This window comes from Anomalospiza imberbis, chromosome 4 (assembly GCF_031753505.1).
Source record: "Anomalospiza imberbis isolate Cuckoo-Finch-1a 21T00152 chromosome 4, ASM3175350v1, whole genome shotgun sequence".
NCBI classification, from domain to species: Eukaryota; Metazoa; Chordata; class Aves; order Passeriformes; family Viduidae; genus Anomalospiza; species Anomalospiza imberbis.
The window spans coordinates 16,868,863-16,886,144 of NC_089684.1; the positions used below are offsets into that span (position 1 = coordinate 16,868,863).

Consider the following 17,282-nt stretch of genomic DNA (forward strand, 5'->3'; position numbering starts at 1 on the left):
AGAGATGCTATCAAGCAAAAGCAGAGCAGCTCTTCAGACAACAGGTAGTTTTTAAAAGAGTTTAGGATCTGGCTGTGGTCTTGACATTTGGTCTTAATGAGCTGGACTGAACTTGCTCCAGCAGAGCTGTGCTTAAATCTGCTTTTCACGAGGGCTGCTATCCTGGTCTAATTGAAATAATTCCCCAGCCTCCTGTAATTAACTTGGGTTTGGGGTTTTGCTGTGAAGACCGCAATTAAAAAGCAAGCTTCTTAGTGGTAGCAGTATTGTTTGTATTACAACAGCACCTCTAAAACCTAGCCATGGCTCACAATTCCAGTGTCCTGAGGCTGTACTGACAATGAAGAAAAATAATGCACACCACAAGATGGAAGCACTGCGTCTTTCTCCAGCTTGGCAATATGGCTCAGCATTTCAAGTTTGTCTCTTTGTGGACACATTCCTGTTGCCCACTGAATACTAGCTGGGGAACCAACCCACAATGCTGAAATATTATTCATTATCTATCCAAATATGAAGCCACCTTCCTCAAGGTAGGGTCTGCTGCAGGGAGAGCAGGTGACTGCTGTAGGTGCTTACATAGTTCCCATCAGAGCAGCACTGAGGCGGCTTACTGTCCCTCATATACTCATCATTACAATGCCTCCTCTGTAAAGAGGTAGCCTAGGTTCTCAGAGACCTTATTGACAAAGCACATTGCCCAAGATTTAAAAAAAAAAAAAAAAAAAAAGTAGGAACTAAATACATTTTCCTGGTGGCCACAGAGCTTGCTATTCTCTGAATGACCTTTCCTAACATCACACTAGGTTTGCATACCATATCAAGTTTAGATACAAATGTTTACACAGCACATCTAATTTCTTTCTTTTTAAAAAGAAAAGTGTAAGGTAGTGGTATGCTATCAAAAGATCCTGAACACTACAGGGCTTCATAGCTTTAAAGGACTGAAAATTATCTTAAGACCTCTCTATTTTCTTAACAATGTTTCATCTAAAACAGTCACATCATTTCACAAATAGCTACTGTATAAGAGTATTTGCACTTGCACAGCATTTCCTCCACATTTTTTTATACAGCAAGCAAAATTTTATTACCCCGTTTGAGGGGACACTGAAATCCAAAGAGAACAAATAAAATTTCGCATAGTAAGTATTCTGAGCTGCAAGAAAGCAACCCAGCATTAGAGAAACGTCATGTGAGTCCTCTGGCTCCTTTGTCATGCTTGACATGCATGTCATGCTTGACATACATGATCTGCTGGGCTGGAGCTCCAACAGTCATAGACAGGCAGCAAGTCTGCCAGTAAACACACCATGAAGCAGAGCTTTAAGCAGTCAGAAAAACATTGCTTAAACAGCAGAAAGGGAAGAGGTGGTTTGAAAACCAGCAAAATACTCCATGCACAATGATGAGCCCATCATGAGCCCATGATGAGCCTGAATTTTTAATGCAGTCTTGTGAGCTGAGACTGTCCACAGAGGAATAAGTATTAGGTGAAGGTGGAGGACTAAATGGTAGCAATTTGGCCCATTTAGGTCTTAATTTAAGGAAGTTCTTGGTACAAACCAAAGTTTACTTTCAGTCTGGGTGCCTCCCAGATTTTGTTTTCCACATGACTGCTCTCCCTACACATAGAAAAAAATATTTGAGCTGACTGGAAAAGCTTTCTCTTACTTTTCAATTCAATGCTCAAACATTTAACTGCTCTTTCTTGTCCAGTTGCATTGGTCTTTGCTTTCTTACATTAACCCCCACGCACACTTCCTTGTCCACCATTTTTGTTTGTAGTTTCTAGAGAAGAAACACTATGAACTAAAATTGTGGTGAATCGAGGAAATAACAGTTCTAAATGAAACAGTCTAACACTTTAAGAGTCAGACACAGGGAGCCCTGATCTGAATGCTAGCCCATTCCTTTATCTAACCATTCACCCCAGAAGATAACTATGCTAATCATATCAGAAAGCACAGTGCTGCAAACATACTGTGGCTGCATATTTACTGGGAGGCACTTGAAGAAGTTACTTGCACAATCATGCATCACTGGGTTCAAAGTAGAGTTTAAGTGCTGCTTATGCCTTTCAGTTCATATCCTGTTATCTTTGTCTGCATACTAAGAAGATTTTGTATCTCCAGACCATACTTCATGTCTAGTAACAGGTTAGCAAAAAAACCTACAAGGCTATAAGAAAAATATTTTACAGCTATATTAACCTGAATTCTCCATGCAGTAAAACATAATGAAACTGCAAGAATATTCATTACTATTCAAAATATTTTTGTATCTATATATTTCAGGTTTCAAACCCAAACATTTTAAAAATAACTGCTTCTTAAAAATGAAACACTTGGTAACTTAAGTGTAATCTTACTTTTTGAATTTTTTTTGCATATAAAATACTTCAATGCTTTTGTAAATGAATCCCAGTGATAATGAAACAAATGCCATGAAAACAAACACAAAGTAGCTTATGAGGCAAAAAAAGGAGTCACTGCTTAGTTAAGCCATTTCATTGGTGAGCATTTCAAAACAAACAAAAAAGTGTTGTACTACTTTCTATGTTCAACATGCAATTTTAAATAAACATGCAATTTTTCTCCTATGAAACTGTAGACAAGGAGAGCTCAAAGACCATGAATTATTTCTCTCATCAATTTGTGACTGTCTCCAGTGCTGTTTCTCTGCTTTCAGACCAAGAGGAACAGGCAGATTTACAGACCATGCTCAGCTGCAGACAAGAGGTAAATAAGTTTGATTAACCAGAAAGAATTTGTTAAGTACCTACCTTCTCATTTTCTTGGATCCAGCTCCTCTGCAGTCTTCAGCCTTGCAAAACTCTCCCATTCTGTGTGACCCCACAAGAGACTCTTGAGTGATTCATTGTGGCAAACTTCCTTCTGTTCAGCTTCAGATGGCTGAGGTGGAAAAAAATCAAACAAAGGAAAAAATAAAAAGTGGAGGCACTGACAGGAGAAACAAAAATCTTCTTAAGGAACAGTGGATCTGGTTAAGGCAGTCTGTTCTTCCACCATGACAAAGAGCTAGTTTAGTGATTATTGACTTTGGCTGTAGGTCACTAGGGTGCTAATGCCAGGCAAGGCAAAAAGAATCTTGTCCCTTGATAGGATTTAAAGGTAATCTTCAGGAGAAAGAGTGAGAATAGCTAGTAGCATTCGGGAGTGTGATTGCTAATCCAGTAATAACGCATGATTGATTTATTAACTGTTTCACTTGCAGAAACAAATGGAAAAAGATTCTGCCAACAATCTGCCATTCTTTGGTGGAGACCACAATGTCTGAATCCCCTTCTTAGAGCAAACATGTGGCAAATGCTGAGTTTGTGTGTTTCAAATTGAGGGATTAATTTCATTTTAATGCATAATCCTATATGCTCACAGAGGAGAGAGTGCTGCAGAGAATTTTTTAAAAACATGCATAAATGTATCGAGTGTGTTATATACATTTATAGACAAAGAGGAAGAAATATTTCTTCATGTATTTTCTCTCTTGTTTATCACATCACCAGTAGCTAAAGAAGGTCACATGTACAAAGTTAGCCATTACTGTTTCCCCTACTTCTTCCCGTCCAGCACTAAATCCTAATTCCAAGTATGACACTGCCACAAAAGCAGCCAAACTGCATGGTATAGGTTACACATTGTAGGTTACTCTTCAACTGGACTATGGGGCCTTGAAGAACACTGGAGCCTCTTACATAAGAAAACATTATTTATTTAAAAAGGTTTACAATCTAACCAATCACTCCAGGGAAAGAGCTACATTAACAGCTCAGACAAAAATCATTCATTCACAGCATTCTGTAAATTCCCATCCTATAGGCACCTATTTGCATGTTGCAATGATACATGCAGGGAAAAGACTTTCTGATTTATACAGTGGCCCAAGTACAAGCATTAAAGGCAGAAATTTTCACCCTGAAGGGCCAGGTGTGCAATTTTCAGCTGTCACATACCCAGGTCCTTTACCACAAATAGCATAGAGCCTTTTAAGTTGAATTCACGTCCCACTTTCAGGGTTCTTCCCTACTCAGGTATCCCCAATTACATTTATTCCCTATTATGGCTTTAAGGGAGCACTGATTTTGAAAAAAAAAAGCTATTAACATTTGCATTATGTCTTCATGCCAGAAGAACTTCTCTATCTGAGTTGTCAATTAAGTTGTTAATTACTTTATGTACCAGATACCTCATAAAACAAATCAATATGCAGGTTTTGGTTCAAACAATCTGCATTCCGTATTACAAAATAAGTGAGACTTCTTAACTGTCAATAAACAAAATAAATAAAAGAGGCTAAACCAGAAAGAATATGGGGTAGAACAGCCTACAAAAAAGCCAAAATTTCTCTAGGCCCTTACCCAGATCCATACAGCCAGAGCACTTTGCCTGGATGAATTCTGCAGCAGCTAAAAAACATTGCTGAGCCTTCTACCACATTTTTAGCTCTTCAATTTCTGCCTTCTTCATTTAATGGAACATGTTATTAACATCTAAATACAACCCACTGCTCTTCATAGAGCAAACCCTCCGCCATTCAGCAGTCCGTTTCCTGGATAATATGAACAAAATTGGCTTGAAAGTAGGTAGAGTAGCTGGCCTTAGGCCATCAGCTGCACAAGGTGTGCAGCCAGAGTGACATTATATGAGATCTAAATAGAAGCATCGCCTGCAAAAAATCTAAAATGTTAAAGATTAAGGTCTCCCCAAAACTGGGTCACTCTCTTTCTTTTAAATGAATGTCCTAGGGAAGACTTGAGTAAGAAGCTGTGAAGAGTGTGCAAGTTGAAAAATATTTGCATACTGGTGCTTTCTCAGCAAGTGCTCTCACTTGCACTGTGGGCAGTTTCACTGCTGATTTAAGAGCCCTGCCTAATTCTGCACCTTGCCTAGCTTTGGCTTGTACTGTGTAATATCATATTGTGCTTCATCTTCACAATTAATCTCAATGACTTTTTCAGACAGATTTGGACCCGTCCTCTGATAATTTATGAATCCTGGAAGCTGATCTGGGTGTCAGAACATCTACACAAATAATGTATTTGCTTACCTTGGTTAAATAGTGACCTTAAAAAGCAGTATAGAAATAACAAATTGTCTCAAGATGGCCATGTGTCATTAAAAACTGGGATAATGGCATAACATCAGGAAGCTTTCCCTCCACTTCACAAGCCTGATTTTATCTAAGAAAGGGAAAGGACTGCAAATAAATAGCCATGGGATATCTTAGCAAAGGGAGGTACAAGAGCAGGGTGCATTTCAGGTGGAACAAAGATTTCAAGTCAGTGAGGCAGTCTGGCCTGTCACAGTCTAATGACAGGAACCTCACAGGGTAACAGGTTAAGTCAAGTTGGAAAATTATCCTAATAATCTGGTTTCCCACAAAGTATATTACCCCCAAACCCAATTACAATCCCACTATATTTTCTTTAGTACAACATTATCTGTCAAGAATTAAAGTGATTTAGTAGGTATGTAACTATTTTTTAGAAATTGACTGAAGTCTAAATTTGATTAAAATTTAAATAAGGACTTGCTTACTTTTCTTCTCCAGTACAGATAATATCTTTTTCCTTACTTAGCTGGTACACATTCGGCACCAGATTAATTTAAAGCACTGAGACTGTATCAACTCTGTTCAATATCCTAAAAATACCACACTCTTCTCCCCTTTTCCCCCCATGCTAATAGAAAGTAAAATAGCCTTTTATTGTATTACCTTTTACTTGAAGTCTCCACACAAATTGTTCCTTCAAGGCCTTTAATGCCTTCAGAGGAGGAAAGTCATAAATATCCCTTGGCTGTAATGCCTGATATTTGACAGCTCATGCTGGCTATTCTAGGTCAGTACCAGAGTCCCTGGCAGTGCCACCAATCTCAAACACATAGGCACAAAACATTAAATTAACCAACATAAACACTGTAATATTTCAACACAAAAATATTCAAATGTTCTATTCCAGGACTCTTTATATTATATAATGTATATTCTATATATATAATATAGAATATATAAGATATATTGTATTGTATTCCAGGACACTATATATATATATGTACATGGTATGTCATGTACATGGTGACTTTATCTTTTTGTATCAGTCCAGTCATAGACTTAGACGTGTTATTTCTACTCAAAAAATCACATAGGAGAAAATAACTTTGTGCATTGCACTGAGTACTGTACCACCCCAGAACTGCAGCTGGGTAATTTGCAGCTCACTCTCAGGTCTGAAGGATTACAGTGACAGGAAGAGAAATTAAAAAGGTTGTCTCACAGACCTGTCAGTTTCTTTCTTACAGAAAACACTGCATCTTCAGGGTTGAACAGTCTTCGCACATAAATCTTAACAGCTCTGTAAACATCTGCATGATGGTTCATCAATTACCCTTCCTTGCCTTCTGTCACCAGCAAATTTTGGGAAGTCCTTGTTTCACTCACTGGAGAGTGATTTTTCTGAAATAAAAGTCTATGTCATCTCTTTGTTCCCCATGTAGAAGTAGAATGAAAGAAACATGGCTAGTTGTTAATCTAATTAATTGCCTTACCAGAGACTTTTCTTCCTCCATTTTAAATGCCCTTTGCTGAATTTCACTAGCTCCCTGAAGTCTTTCACATTTGTCATTGCTCAGTGCTTTGAAGCTGCACCATAATGCAAGACAGGGCAGAGATATTGATTCCACAACCAGCCATCCCAGGATGGCTTTTTGAAGCAGCTGTATATACATTAAGTCCTAGGGACAAACCTTACTTTTTTTCCAAAGGGCAGCTTTGAGTCTGATTGTGACCTCAAGACTGTCCACATAAATGAGAAATTATTTCTATTAGCACTGAAGAACAGCTGAATTGGAGGCTGGGTTTAGTGAGATTCACACAAATCACTCATCACCCTTTCAGGCAGGACCCTTTCAATCCTCATTCTGTACAGCAGATAAGCAGCTAGCTCACATCACCCTGACCTGCAGCAGGGGTTTCTAGACATAAGAAAAGAGGTGGGGGAAGGAGAGAGAAACAGAATTATGCACAGAGAACCCTACCTGCTAGTCAGGAAGAAAAGACAAATCAAACAAAAAAGATCCGTGACCCAGAGGAGGTTCTCACATTACCATTTACAAAATGTTACAGCTTTGATCTCTAATTCACGTTCTCTTATTCCTCCTCCTCTTTTTACATCAATGAGCAACTGTTATCCCTTATCTTACTTGGAGCTAGAACTGTGAGTCTGGGGAGACCAGATCTTTGCAAAGTGCTTTAGCCTTTTGTGGCAGCATTAAAAAGACAGATTTCCATAACTGCATTTTTCTCTGGGAGCAGGATTCCTTTCCTGATGCAGCAGGTAGTGCTAGCCCTCTATCATAAGGGAGCACTCAGAGACTCTGGACTGGAAAAAAGTGCAGAGTATCAATACATATATTTTAAAACCCAAGAGACCCACTTCCCTCTTCTCTTATTTTAATGTAACTGATAGAGTTTCCCAGGATCTTCTAGAATAACTCAAAACCCCAAACAGTGCTTTTTGCTTTAAAGTCCCCAAAACCAAAAAAAACCCAAAACCTTAACTAATCAACCAACCAAAAAACAACCCCCTCACACCTGCAACTGAAATGTTATACAAAAAGTAACCTCTTTTTCTTTAGGACTTGCAGGGCCAAATTCTGCTTAACACGGCAACCCAGGCAAAGGCTGAGAATCAGTGAGTTTGACCCCTGGCATTTTATTCTCTGCAACAATCCAGCAAAAGGTCACGCTTACAAAGATGTGCCTATTTCATCTGTGATATGGTTGCACAAATAAGCATGGGAGAGAGAACGGGAAAATGTCAAGAGAAGAAAATTTTCTGAGAGTCGACAAAATTCAGGAAAAAATATAGTGAGGATAGATTTTGTCTGAAGAGGGGCTAAACAGCCCTCATTTCAAATAAGAATGTAAGATATTTGATTTTCCTGCTGATTCCTTTATGTTGTGACTTTGAAAGCAAGAGGAAGGGTATACAATGCAAGGGGGCAATGTTTCTTCTCCTATTACACAGGAGCTATTCAAGGAAGGAGAGCAAATGAGCTCAAATCTATGCTTCACTGCTCACAGCATTTGCTGACTGGCAAAGCTACTGAGTGAAAAGGTTTAGAGGTATGACATCCACTGGCAAGGAGGAAGCTCATCATCTGCCTCCCTTGCAGCTGCTGATACTCAGCAAACACACTCCTCCTCTGATGTCAGTGGTCTAAATGAGGGCCATATTCTAACTGATAGTTTAATCTCAGGAAATCTCTGCTGAATTATTAACGAGGCTCTGACTCCCACAGCAACTGCACACAGCTCCTCAAGCACAGAGGAGATTCACCAGCTTCTGATTCAGGCAGGGAAGAGTCTGCAGCTATTGAACACTGCCGCAAACTTACTTTCAAGACAGATCTGCTTACATCTGTTCATCACTACCGTGAACCCTCACTGAACAGAAGAATATTCTCCAGTCCCTCAAGAAATTCGAGCTGGGCTATGTCAGTAATCATTACTAAGTGAACAAAATGCCATCTTGAATAAAAATACTCAGAATAAATGAAAATACTATAACAGCATTTCATCTTCCCCTTTACTGTCTGGAAAGCTAAAATCTCTTCAGCTTTCAGAGTATCTTGTGGATATAATAATTTTATATATCAGTGGAAGACTTGTTCATTACTCATTTGCCTCTATTACCAAGTGAATTTTTTTAGTCCAAAAGCCAGACATCCATTATGCGGGCTGCTAAATGATTTACACTGACTGAGCATGCCTGGTATGCGGCTCTTGCAAATTTTATATGCTGGCAGTATGGAGAATTAATGCTTGCTGATTATGCTCCAAATAGCAATGAAACCAATTACCTAAGCCACTAACTCCCAGCAAGGAAGCCAGAAATGCAGCTATTACTTCTGTACCTTAAAGTAATATTTTCTGTTTGGATCTAAACTACAGTAATTTGAAGTAAATGGGAGATTCACGTTAGTGAAGAACACATCCACTAGTTAAAATCACCTCTTTTAATAATCATTGTTAATTCCTTATGCTCTAGAGTTTGTATTCCAGCCTAAGGCTTTAACCCACACCTGGTAAAGTAGACAAGAATCCAGCTACTCTGGGAATCTGAGTGACTGCCAGTTTGTAGTTACCAAGATAAGAAGCCTGGAAAAAAGAGTAATTTTCAGAGAGCAACATAAGGACACTTCTTAATCATCTTGTGGTGAAAACATGACTTCTATCATCCAGAGAGCCAGAATGAACTTTGGTATGAGGAATGAGTACTAATGATTGCAGAAGAATCATCCAAAAGGATAAAATCTTGGCCAAAAATAATATGTGGAGGTTACTTAGTCAAAATGTTTTTCACACAGGGCTAAGTCCATGGGAGATATTGAGATCCTGGGTCTTGTCCACTTGAGGGTCAATGTGGATTGAGCGATCACATCTCTGTCTCTGTTTCCAGTGCTCTGCCACCGCCATGGGAATGACATTTTTTCCATGTCACAATGGAACTTTCCTTGTGGCAACATTTCAACATTGCCCATTATCCCTTCACTGCACACAGCTGGGCACACCAGCTTTGTACCCTGTAACAGAGCAGAGCCATCACCACAGGCACCCCATGCAGAGTAGTGACAGCAGCAGGCCTGGGATATGGGTGCAAGACCAAAAGGACATTACCACCACAGGAAACAGCTGCAGTTCTACAGATTGGGAGCAGCTACAGATTTAGCCAGGAGCTTCACTTAATAGCTCATATTGCATTTCAGAGTTCTGACGCACATGCAATTGACTGACGTCACCACACAGCCCTGCATCCAACATGCTGCTGAGTCTGTGCTTCAGGGAAGGACTTAAAGCTAGGACTGGAATAACAGGAAAATCAGGGGAGGATGCAGAACAAGCTTATTCTTTTAGGTTCGCAAAGCACCTGTCATACAAAACACTTCTCTTTTTCATGAGCACAAAAGTCACACCTTGTATCACAGAATTACATGAAAAAGCCAAAAATTACCAATATGACTGAAATCATACCTTCCTCCTCTTGTTCAACAACCACACTGTGAAGACTAATGGCTAAGTGACCTTCCATTTCAATCAATAATGAAATTGCTGTCTATAGTCAGTAAGGTTTATGCTCCTGTTCCAAACTTCTAGGTATACCCACAATTACCGTCACCACTACAAACCACCCTGGTGCACACCTCGAGAGACTAAGCACAGATGTAATCTCCTAAGTTTAGCAATATAATTCCAAAATTTTAAAACCAAAATTTTAAAGAAGGATTTTTGATAATTTAGATCTCAAAAAAAATCCTAATTAAAAAAAACAAACAACCCAAACCCCCCCTCTCTAATTAACTCTCTATTTTGCATGTGTGAATCTTTGACCTTCCAAAACTCTCAAATTATTTTTATAGATATTAATGGATAGGGCTAAGCCATACTGTGAAATCCAAGATGAATGCCTGCACCTATCTGTAGGGTTTGGTAATGGCAAACAGTGCTCACTGCTGAAACCGAAGTTTCCCAGTTAGCAAAAGGTACAGCTCCAATTGCATTGAATCAGGCAAAGCAGAAGGAAATTAATTATGAAACTCCTCTTTACAAATGAGATTTGAGGATTCAATTAATATCCCTTTCTCCTGGAAAAAAAGATAAGATTATTTGGAGGATCATTCTGGAGACCAGTTTATCTGCCCATTCTCTTACCTGCCCTACATCTTTCAGCCTACTTTGTGCAGTGGCTAAAAGGGATGATATGAACAGATGGCTGTTTGCTCTGATAACTGTGTCTGTTACTAGTCAGATTAATTGGTTACAACCCAGTTAAAGATTAGAGTCTGGTAAAATGATACCAGCAGTCCCTCAGTTACTCTTTACTGTCCATATGAAGAAAATAAAATACACTGGTAAGAATGAAAATGGAATTTCAATACTTGCTAGGGATTATGCAAAACACATTGCCATAGAAAAAGTATAGTATTTACCGTTCCAGACTACGATTTTAAAGAGCATAAAATTTACAGGAACATGAAGGTCAAATAGAGGTTTAAAGATCCAAGATGTTCTTGTGGATCAACAAATCAGAACAGTATCAGTGTCATGATTATTTTTCATTTATCCAGGCCTTTGGCATCAAGCTGCTTATGAGACTTAGGGGCTGCAGCAGTATCTAATTTCATACCTCTTCTGATTACATTGAGAAGAGATTCCCCGTCAAACAACTGGGAACGTGCCAGGAGACTGAAGCATTGTACTATACTCACTGAAGAGGAGATTGGGTTGACATCAGTAATTATAACCCTCAGTGCATGGCAAGATAATGGCAAAAACCGTGCAAGGCAATCAATAAAGAATGAAAGGACGAGAACATAAGTAGGGCTCGCCTGTCCGATTATCCAGGAAATAGACACCGGCTCACAAACCTGATTGCACGCTCTGAGACTGCGGGATTGATTACCAGTGGTTATCAGGGAAGTGCAACAACTTCCGTAGAGCGCTTGACACAGAGCTGCAGGGCACTGCGCTTTAAAAGGCAGCACTTATCCTGCAACAACGAAAGCACAACACATGCACTCAGAAATGGCTAACTTGGCAGACTCACAAAGATGCTGGGGAAACATTATCAGCTGAGCCAGTTTCTAGTGGGGTTCAGTAGGCTTTCATTCTGGGTACACAGCCCATAAAAAGAAGTCTCGTCCTCCCTCTTCTATGAAATAAAACCGTACCTAGCATACATGATTGTACATCTGATGCATACACATGTATGTTTAACATCCTGAGACTGACAAAGAGTAAAATAACTTAATAATAAGTAAGTTCAGCTCAGTAATACATAGCACTCAAGCAAATGCAATACAATAAATGTTAGAATAGCAAGCATAAGCCTTGCAGGACAACAGTATATTCTAGAAAGCAAAGAACTTGAAAAGAATTTTTAAGATAAAATTAAGAGACTACAGACACATCTGAAGAAGCACAGTGAGTGTGCAGCACAGTCTCTGTTTTTGCACTGTGCTGCAGGGGAAGGTAGCAGTGGAAGAAGAGCTTGTTTCTCAGATCTTCGATTAAGCACTTGGGAGGAGGTTTAAACCACAAAGAAAAGTTGAGAGCTCAAGAAAATTGTAGGAGAGGCCTACGGAGCTCCAGCTGTTTGGGCTATCAAAAGGAAGACTAAAGAAATTAATCAGTTACAGTATATAAATCCTTCAAAAGGAGAAAATTAAATTAGAGAGATCTTTAACACAGTAAAGAAACACACACACACACACACACACTAGAAAAACTCTGTAGTTCAAGCCAAGAAAAATAATTTGTGAAATCAGACAAAGGTGTAATCTACAAGGTGATTAACCAAAGAAGCAAGGTACCCAGGGAAAGTTTTTTCATCTTTGCTTGGTGTTTACAAATCAAGACTTGATCTCTTCATGGAGAACAGAAGCTTGAGTCTGTCTCTTCAGACTAAGGGGGGAAAACATTGAAATTCTACCAAAAGCACCAGTTCTCAGCCTGTGGTGCTCACCTGTAGTTTACTTCAGAAGTTGCATGGTCTTGGTCTCGCTCACAGTGCTGAGATCCAGCTCTTCTATCAGTCACCAAGACGCCGCTAAGATTCATCCTCTCCCACCAGCAAGTCTCAGGTTTCTTTACTTTCCTCACTCCACGCACCTTTAAGCAGGTTGGTGAGCAGGCATGACCATTTATTAATGCATGTCACGAAAGACAAAATTTCGTTTCCAAGCAGATACCTAAACCCCGAGTGAAACACACATCACCCTCGCAATAAACAGCTCTAACATAGACTTTAAACGGCTCTCAACCCCAGCCTCATCTCTTACTCTGCTACACTGCCTGTGCCATGCCCTCCGTGTGCCTCGTCCTCCCTTCCTCCCACGTAAAGTTCGGGAATTGCGGGGATTCACACGCCACGGCTGCCGGCCAGCGGGGAACGGCCCTCGGCCGCACGCCCGCCGCGAGGCCTCTGGCGCCACCCAGCGGCGGTCCGGGCGGGCCGGGCCGTGAGGGGCGGGCTCCGGGCCGCCAGCCTGGTGCCCCCGTAAAGCAACATTTTCCTAGCAGCACCTCCCCAAAGAGCCGGCAGCAGCCCTGTGGGGGCGTTCACGCCCCAGGAGCAAAGCCCCAGGGCCGCCCAGGGCCAGCTGGAATAGAGCTCGGCTGCAGCACACTGCCACACCCCCTTCGCTAATTAACCCTTGGCCAGGCTCTCCTCTCCCCTTAACGAGCAGGAGGGAAAAAACCTCCCAAGTGCTCTCCGAAGAGCTCCGTCAATGCCATCTGCTAGCGGGAGGCGATGCGGAGCGGCCGCCTCTGCTGGCTTTCCGTGACCTTTCTCGTCGCCGAGGCTGCAGGCGCCCGTCAGGGCTGCCCGGGGCAGCCGTGCCAGGCACAAGCTGCGGAGTTTACCTGTTGCTAAGCATGAAGCAGCCAAATCGAGTTTTCTCAGCTTTCCCTTCTCTCAGAAATTCACTGGGGGGAAATGGTTTTCTTTTAGTTCTAGTACTCAACCCAAATTTGACAAAAAAAGTCTAAGGCAGCCCCTCCTGTGCCCCCAGCTGTGAGAGCTAGGCCTGCAAATTTGATATATAATTTTTAAAAATGCAATTTTTTTTTCTCAGAATGTCTGCCAAAGCTTAGCGGTAGGACCACACTGAAGAGAGTGCAACAAAAAGATGCAGTAATATCTTCAGATGTCCTTGGATACATTGCCTCTTTCAACCACTTAAGTGATATAATGAGTTAAATGAAAGCATGTGTGGGGTTTTTGGTATTACAGAGCTGCTGCTTACACTAGGTGAGCTAACTCAGTGTTTAATGTAATGTGTCAACCTCTTGACTCTTTCAACATCTGAAAGAACTAAGCTATAAATTCTAATAATGACTAACCTGCAGACTTCAAACTTGTTCTGAATTGGCTCCTCTTCTCTGTCTTTTCCATTCGAAAGGCACAGCCTTTGCTCAGTCTCTTCCTGGAGTATCCTAAATCCTCGTGCTGCTTCCCCACCTGCAGCACCAGCAAGCCAAACCCTTCCTTCTCTTATGTCTCCCTACCTCTATATAGTTCCATCATCTCATGCTACAATATCACTTTGGCATAGTTTTGTTTATATCTTGTTTTGACAGCAACGAACTCATCATTATGCTCAGGAAAGACAGCATCTCAGTGTTTCACAGTTGCTTTGTTTTGTACATCCTGTAATCTCTATTACAGGGGTTTTTTGGTTACTTGCAAAGTGATCTAATAATCTTATTGCATCGTTTTCCTCGGGCCTTCGCAAAGCCTTTGGCTTTTTAGAATCCTCTTTCTAAATCCTGAAAATAGCTTTTTTCTTAGCATTTCTGTTTGACACTTGCTTTTTGAACTTTACAAGTGTCTTCCTTCTGAAGAAGGAAATGCAATTACGTGCTCGGGAGCAGCCTGCCCTCATCCATCTGAAGGGACAGCCTGCTGTGCTAAGGAGCATTTTTTGTAAAGCTATTTTTCTATTGGCTTACAGTGTCAATGACCCAACAACAACTGGCAAAGGAGCTGTTTATTAGGTCTCTCCCTTGCAAATTGCTATTAATCGGCACACATACCTTGTACCCACATGAAACCTTGCTTGGTGGGCCGTGTGGGTGGACCTGAGCCTGCATTCCTGCAAATACTTGAGGGCACAACCTAGTCACATCCTTACAGTTAAATGTTGTATTAAGACACATTTGAGAAAAGTGTACATTTCAGCTAATTTTTGTCTCAGTTTTACACACCTTTAAAAGTATTGCCCACCTTGTCATCTCTTGTTTATTCGGTTGCCACTTCAGTGTTGCAGTCTGAGGGAAGGTCTGCTGGATACTCTCTCAATACACATTAGGCAAGAGCAAGTAATAAATTGAGTCATGGAAACCTCTTTGGTAGGATGTCTCTGGAGGTAGGACAAAATATCATGTGTCCTACATCTATAAGAGAAGGGCTCAAAAAGGTGGTTTTTAATTTTGATTGCTTTAAGGAAAACGAAGATGGGTTTGATACATGTCTGACTCTTAGAGTTGCTAAGCATGTAATAATACCCCCACTATGCAGAGGAAGCTGAGACTCGTACATATCTTCAAGCCCATGTACAAGAGCAGTAGCACTGCATTCCAACACTGAACTTGTTATCTCTAGCGCTGGTTTAGAGATGGAGATTGGAACCTTGATTTCACTTAATACATGACTGACAGTGCCATTCTAACATCAAAATCCTCCATCCGCATGCTTTTAAGGAATGAGGAGCCAGAGCCTGTCAGGTGGATTAGCCATATGTCAACTCCCCAGTGCACTACTGCAGAGCCATTGTTGATCTGAAAACTTGATCTCAGGCCAAAGGGAACAATTATATAACCTAGATAGCTGAAAGGTGAATAGTATAAAAACAAACAAGAAAGAACAATTATCCTTACTTACACATGTGTACAGTTTACTACAACTATTAGGCAATCAAGACTGTCATATAATTGTCTTTTTTTAAATTACAAAAATGATGGAAAGGTTGCAGTAATTAAAAAGTACAGGCAATATGTTGAAAGGTGATAAATTATATAAAGGCAAAGTGAAGATGAAGCAAAATCTTTACAAGTATTTATTTAATTGCTTCTCCACAATTTAGATAATTTGTGTATTTGCTGTTTGTCCATTCCTGACTGCTGTTATCAAGCCAGTGTGAAATTGGTCAGAGGGCCAGAGAGCTGTAACAAGAACTTGAATTACCAGTGTGGAAGATTACTTTAAAAATTTGTGTCAAGTCCCAGAAAAGCCACAGGAATGAAGCTCTTCACCAAAACAGATTACATGGGCAAGTTCTATGGCAGATGCCTGAATTGTCATGAACATCCAAAGCAAACTTTGGAAAACTGACAACAGAAGATAAAGGTCCACTAGCATTATTCCTCCCACATGGTTAAAGGAGACAAACGTGCAATTAATTCAGCTTATTTATTAGGACAGTGCCTAGGGCCCCTCAAGGTGGGGCCTCATTATGTTAGGCACATAAAAGCAGAACAAGCCTCTGCCCCAGAAAGACTTATACAAGTATATCTCCTTGAACAAGGCAAGAGAGAGGAGGATGAAATATAAGCTGAATGAAATAGCTGTCAAAGGGATGTTAAGATAATACTCTAAAGCACACTGGAAATTATTCTAGGAGGAAAGTGTCTACCTAGGTAGTTTGAAAGGTCAGCCTTTCCATACTGCCCTAAAGAGATCCTCCAGAGATCTGCTACAGAGCTTGTAGCCACTGTCAAATTCCACAGGAAGGTCTCCAGTCCATAGTAAATTCTTAGGCCCTGCCTGATCCTCAGGGCTGATTTCCCACAGAATTATTCCTGGGAAGCTAATGGTCCCTGTGTTTCAAGGGTCCTGGCATCAAGTCTCCAAACCTACATGCAGTTAAATACTCAACATCTGGACATACACTCTTGTACCTATTGACTCTTGAGGTATTATTTGCAACATATGGCTTGCAACCAATTTATTTGTATTTGCAGCTTCCTTGGATTTTCTTTTCTTTTTTTCATTTTTTCTTTCCCCTCAGAGATGCCCCAGGTTGCACAGCTTTCTAGCACTTTATGTGCACATTTCTGAAATTATTTTGGATTCATGGGACTGCTCCTCACTGGCACAGGCAAATTCTTTATGATAAGTACTCTTAGTAATAATATTTGCTATTTTTCTGTTCTTCCATATTTTCAAAGCATTGAACAAATTAACTATCTGAGCTGCTAGAAAAGCTCTTCTAGCAGCATTTCAGATTTCACAAACCTATACATTTGTTCTGTGGCCAAACTGTCAAGACACTGCAGTTCAGGTACAATGGTAACCTTTAGCTGAGAAATATCAGACTTGACATTGTCTCCACTTCGACGTTGTCTCCACTTCAGCATGTGTGTATGCATACACAACCCTGTAAGTTAGATGTGTGAGTTATCCAGCTGAGGTCACAAACAGTGGACACTATAACTGGGGTGGGGGGGCAGTTATATATGGTGCATAAAGACTGATTTCAATAAGAATAAGACTTGGTTTGGTTTAACGGCTAAGTAGGAAAGGACCCAAGCAAAAGACTAGTTCAGAGGGTGTTGTACACAATTTTGACTGTAAAAGCTGGTTCCGATCTGGAGGTAAAATGGCTGTCAGGCCTTCTTGCCAACGTTGACATTAACAGGAAGCACGGAAGCCAACGGATTGCGTGCTGGCCTTGAACTCATAAAGCCTGTGGCCCGCG

General features: G+C 40.6%; 2 long non-coding RNA genes across 2 annotated transcripts; both read right to left on the minus strand.

Moving 5' to 3' along the window:
* Positions 1-2,804: 2,804 nt before the first annotated feature.
* On the minus strand, positions 2,805-13,360 carry LOC137472288 (uncharacterized). The gene is made up of 2 exons (XR_010998098.1): positions 12,691-13,360; positions 2,805-2,915 (listed from the first exon to the last, which is right to left on the minus strand). It is a non-coding gene; the product is annotated as an uncharacterized lncRNA (long non-coding RNA).
* Positions 6,754-12,675, minus strand: LOC137472290 (uncharacterized). Its single transcript, XR_010998100.1, has 2 exons — positions 10,531-12,675; positions 6,754-7,399 (listed from the first exon to the last, which is right to left on the minus strand). It is a non-coding gene; the product is annotated as an uncharacterized lncRNA (long non-coding RNA).
* Positions 13,361-17,282: the final 3,922 nt, after the last annotated feature.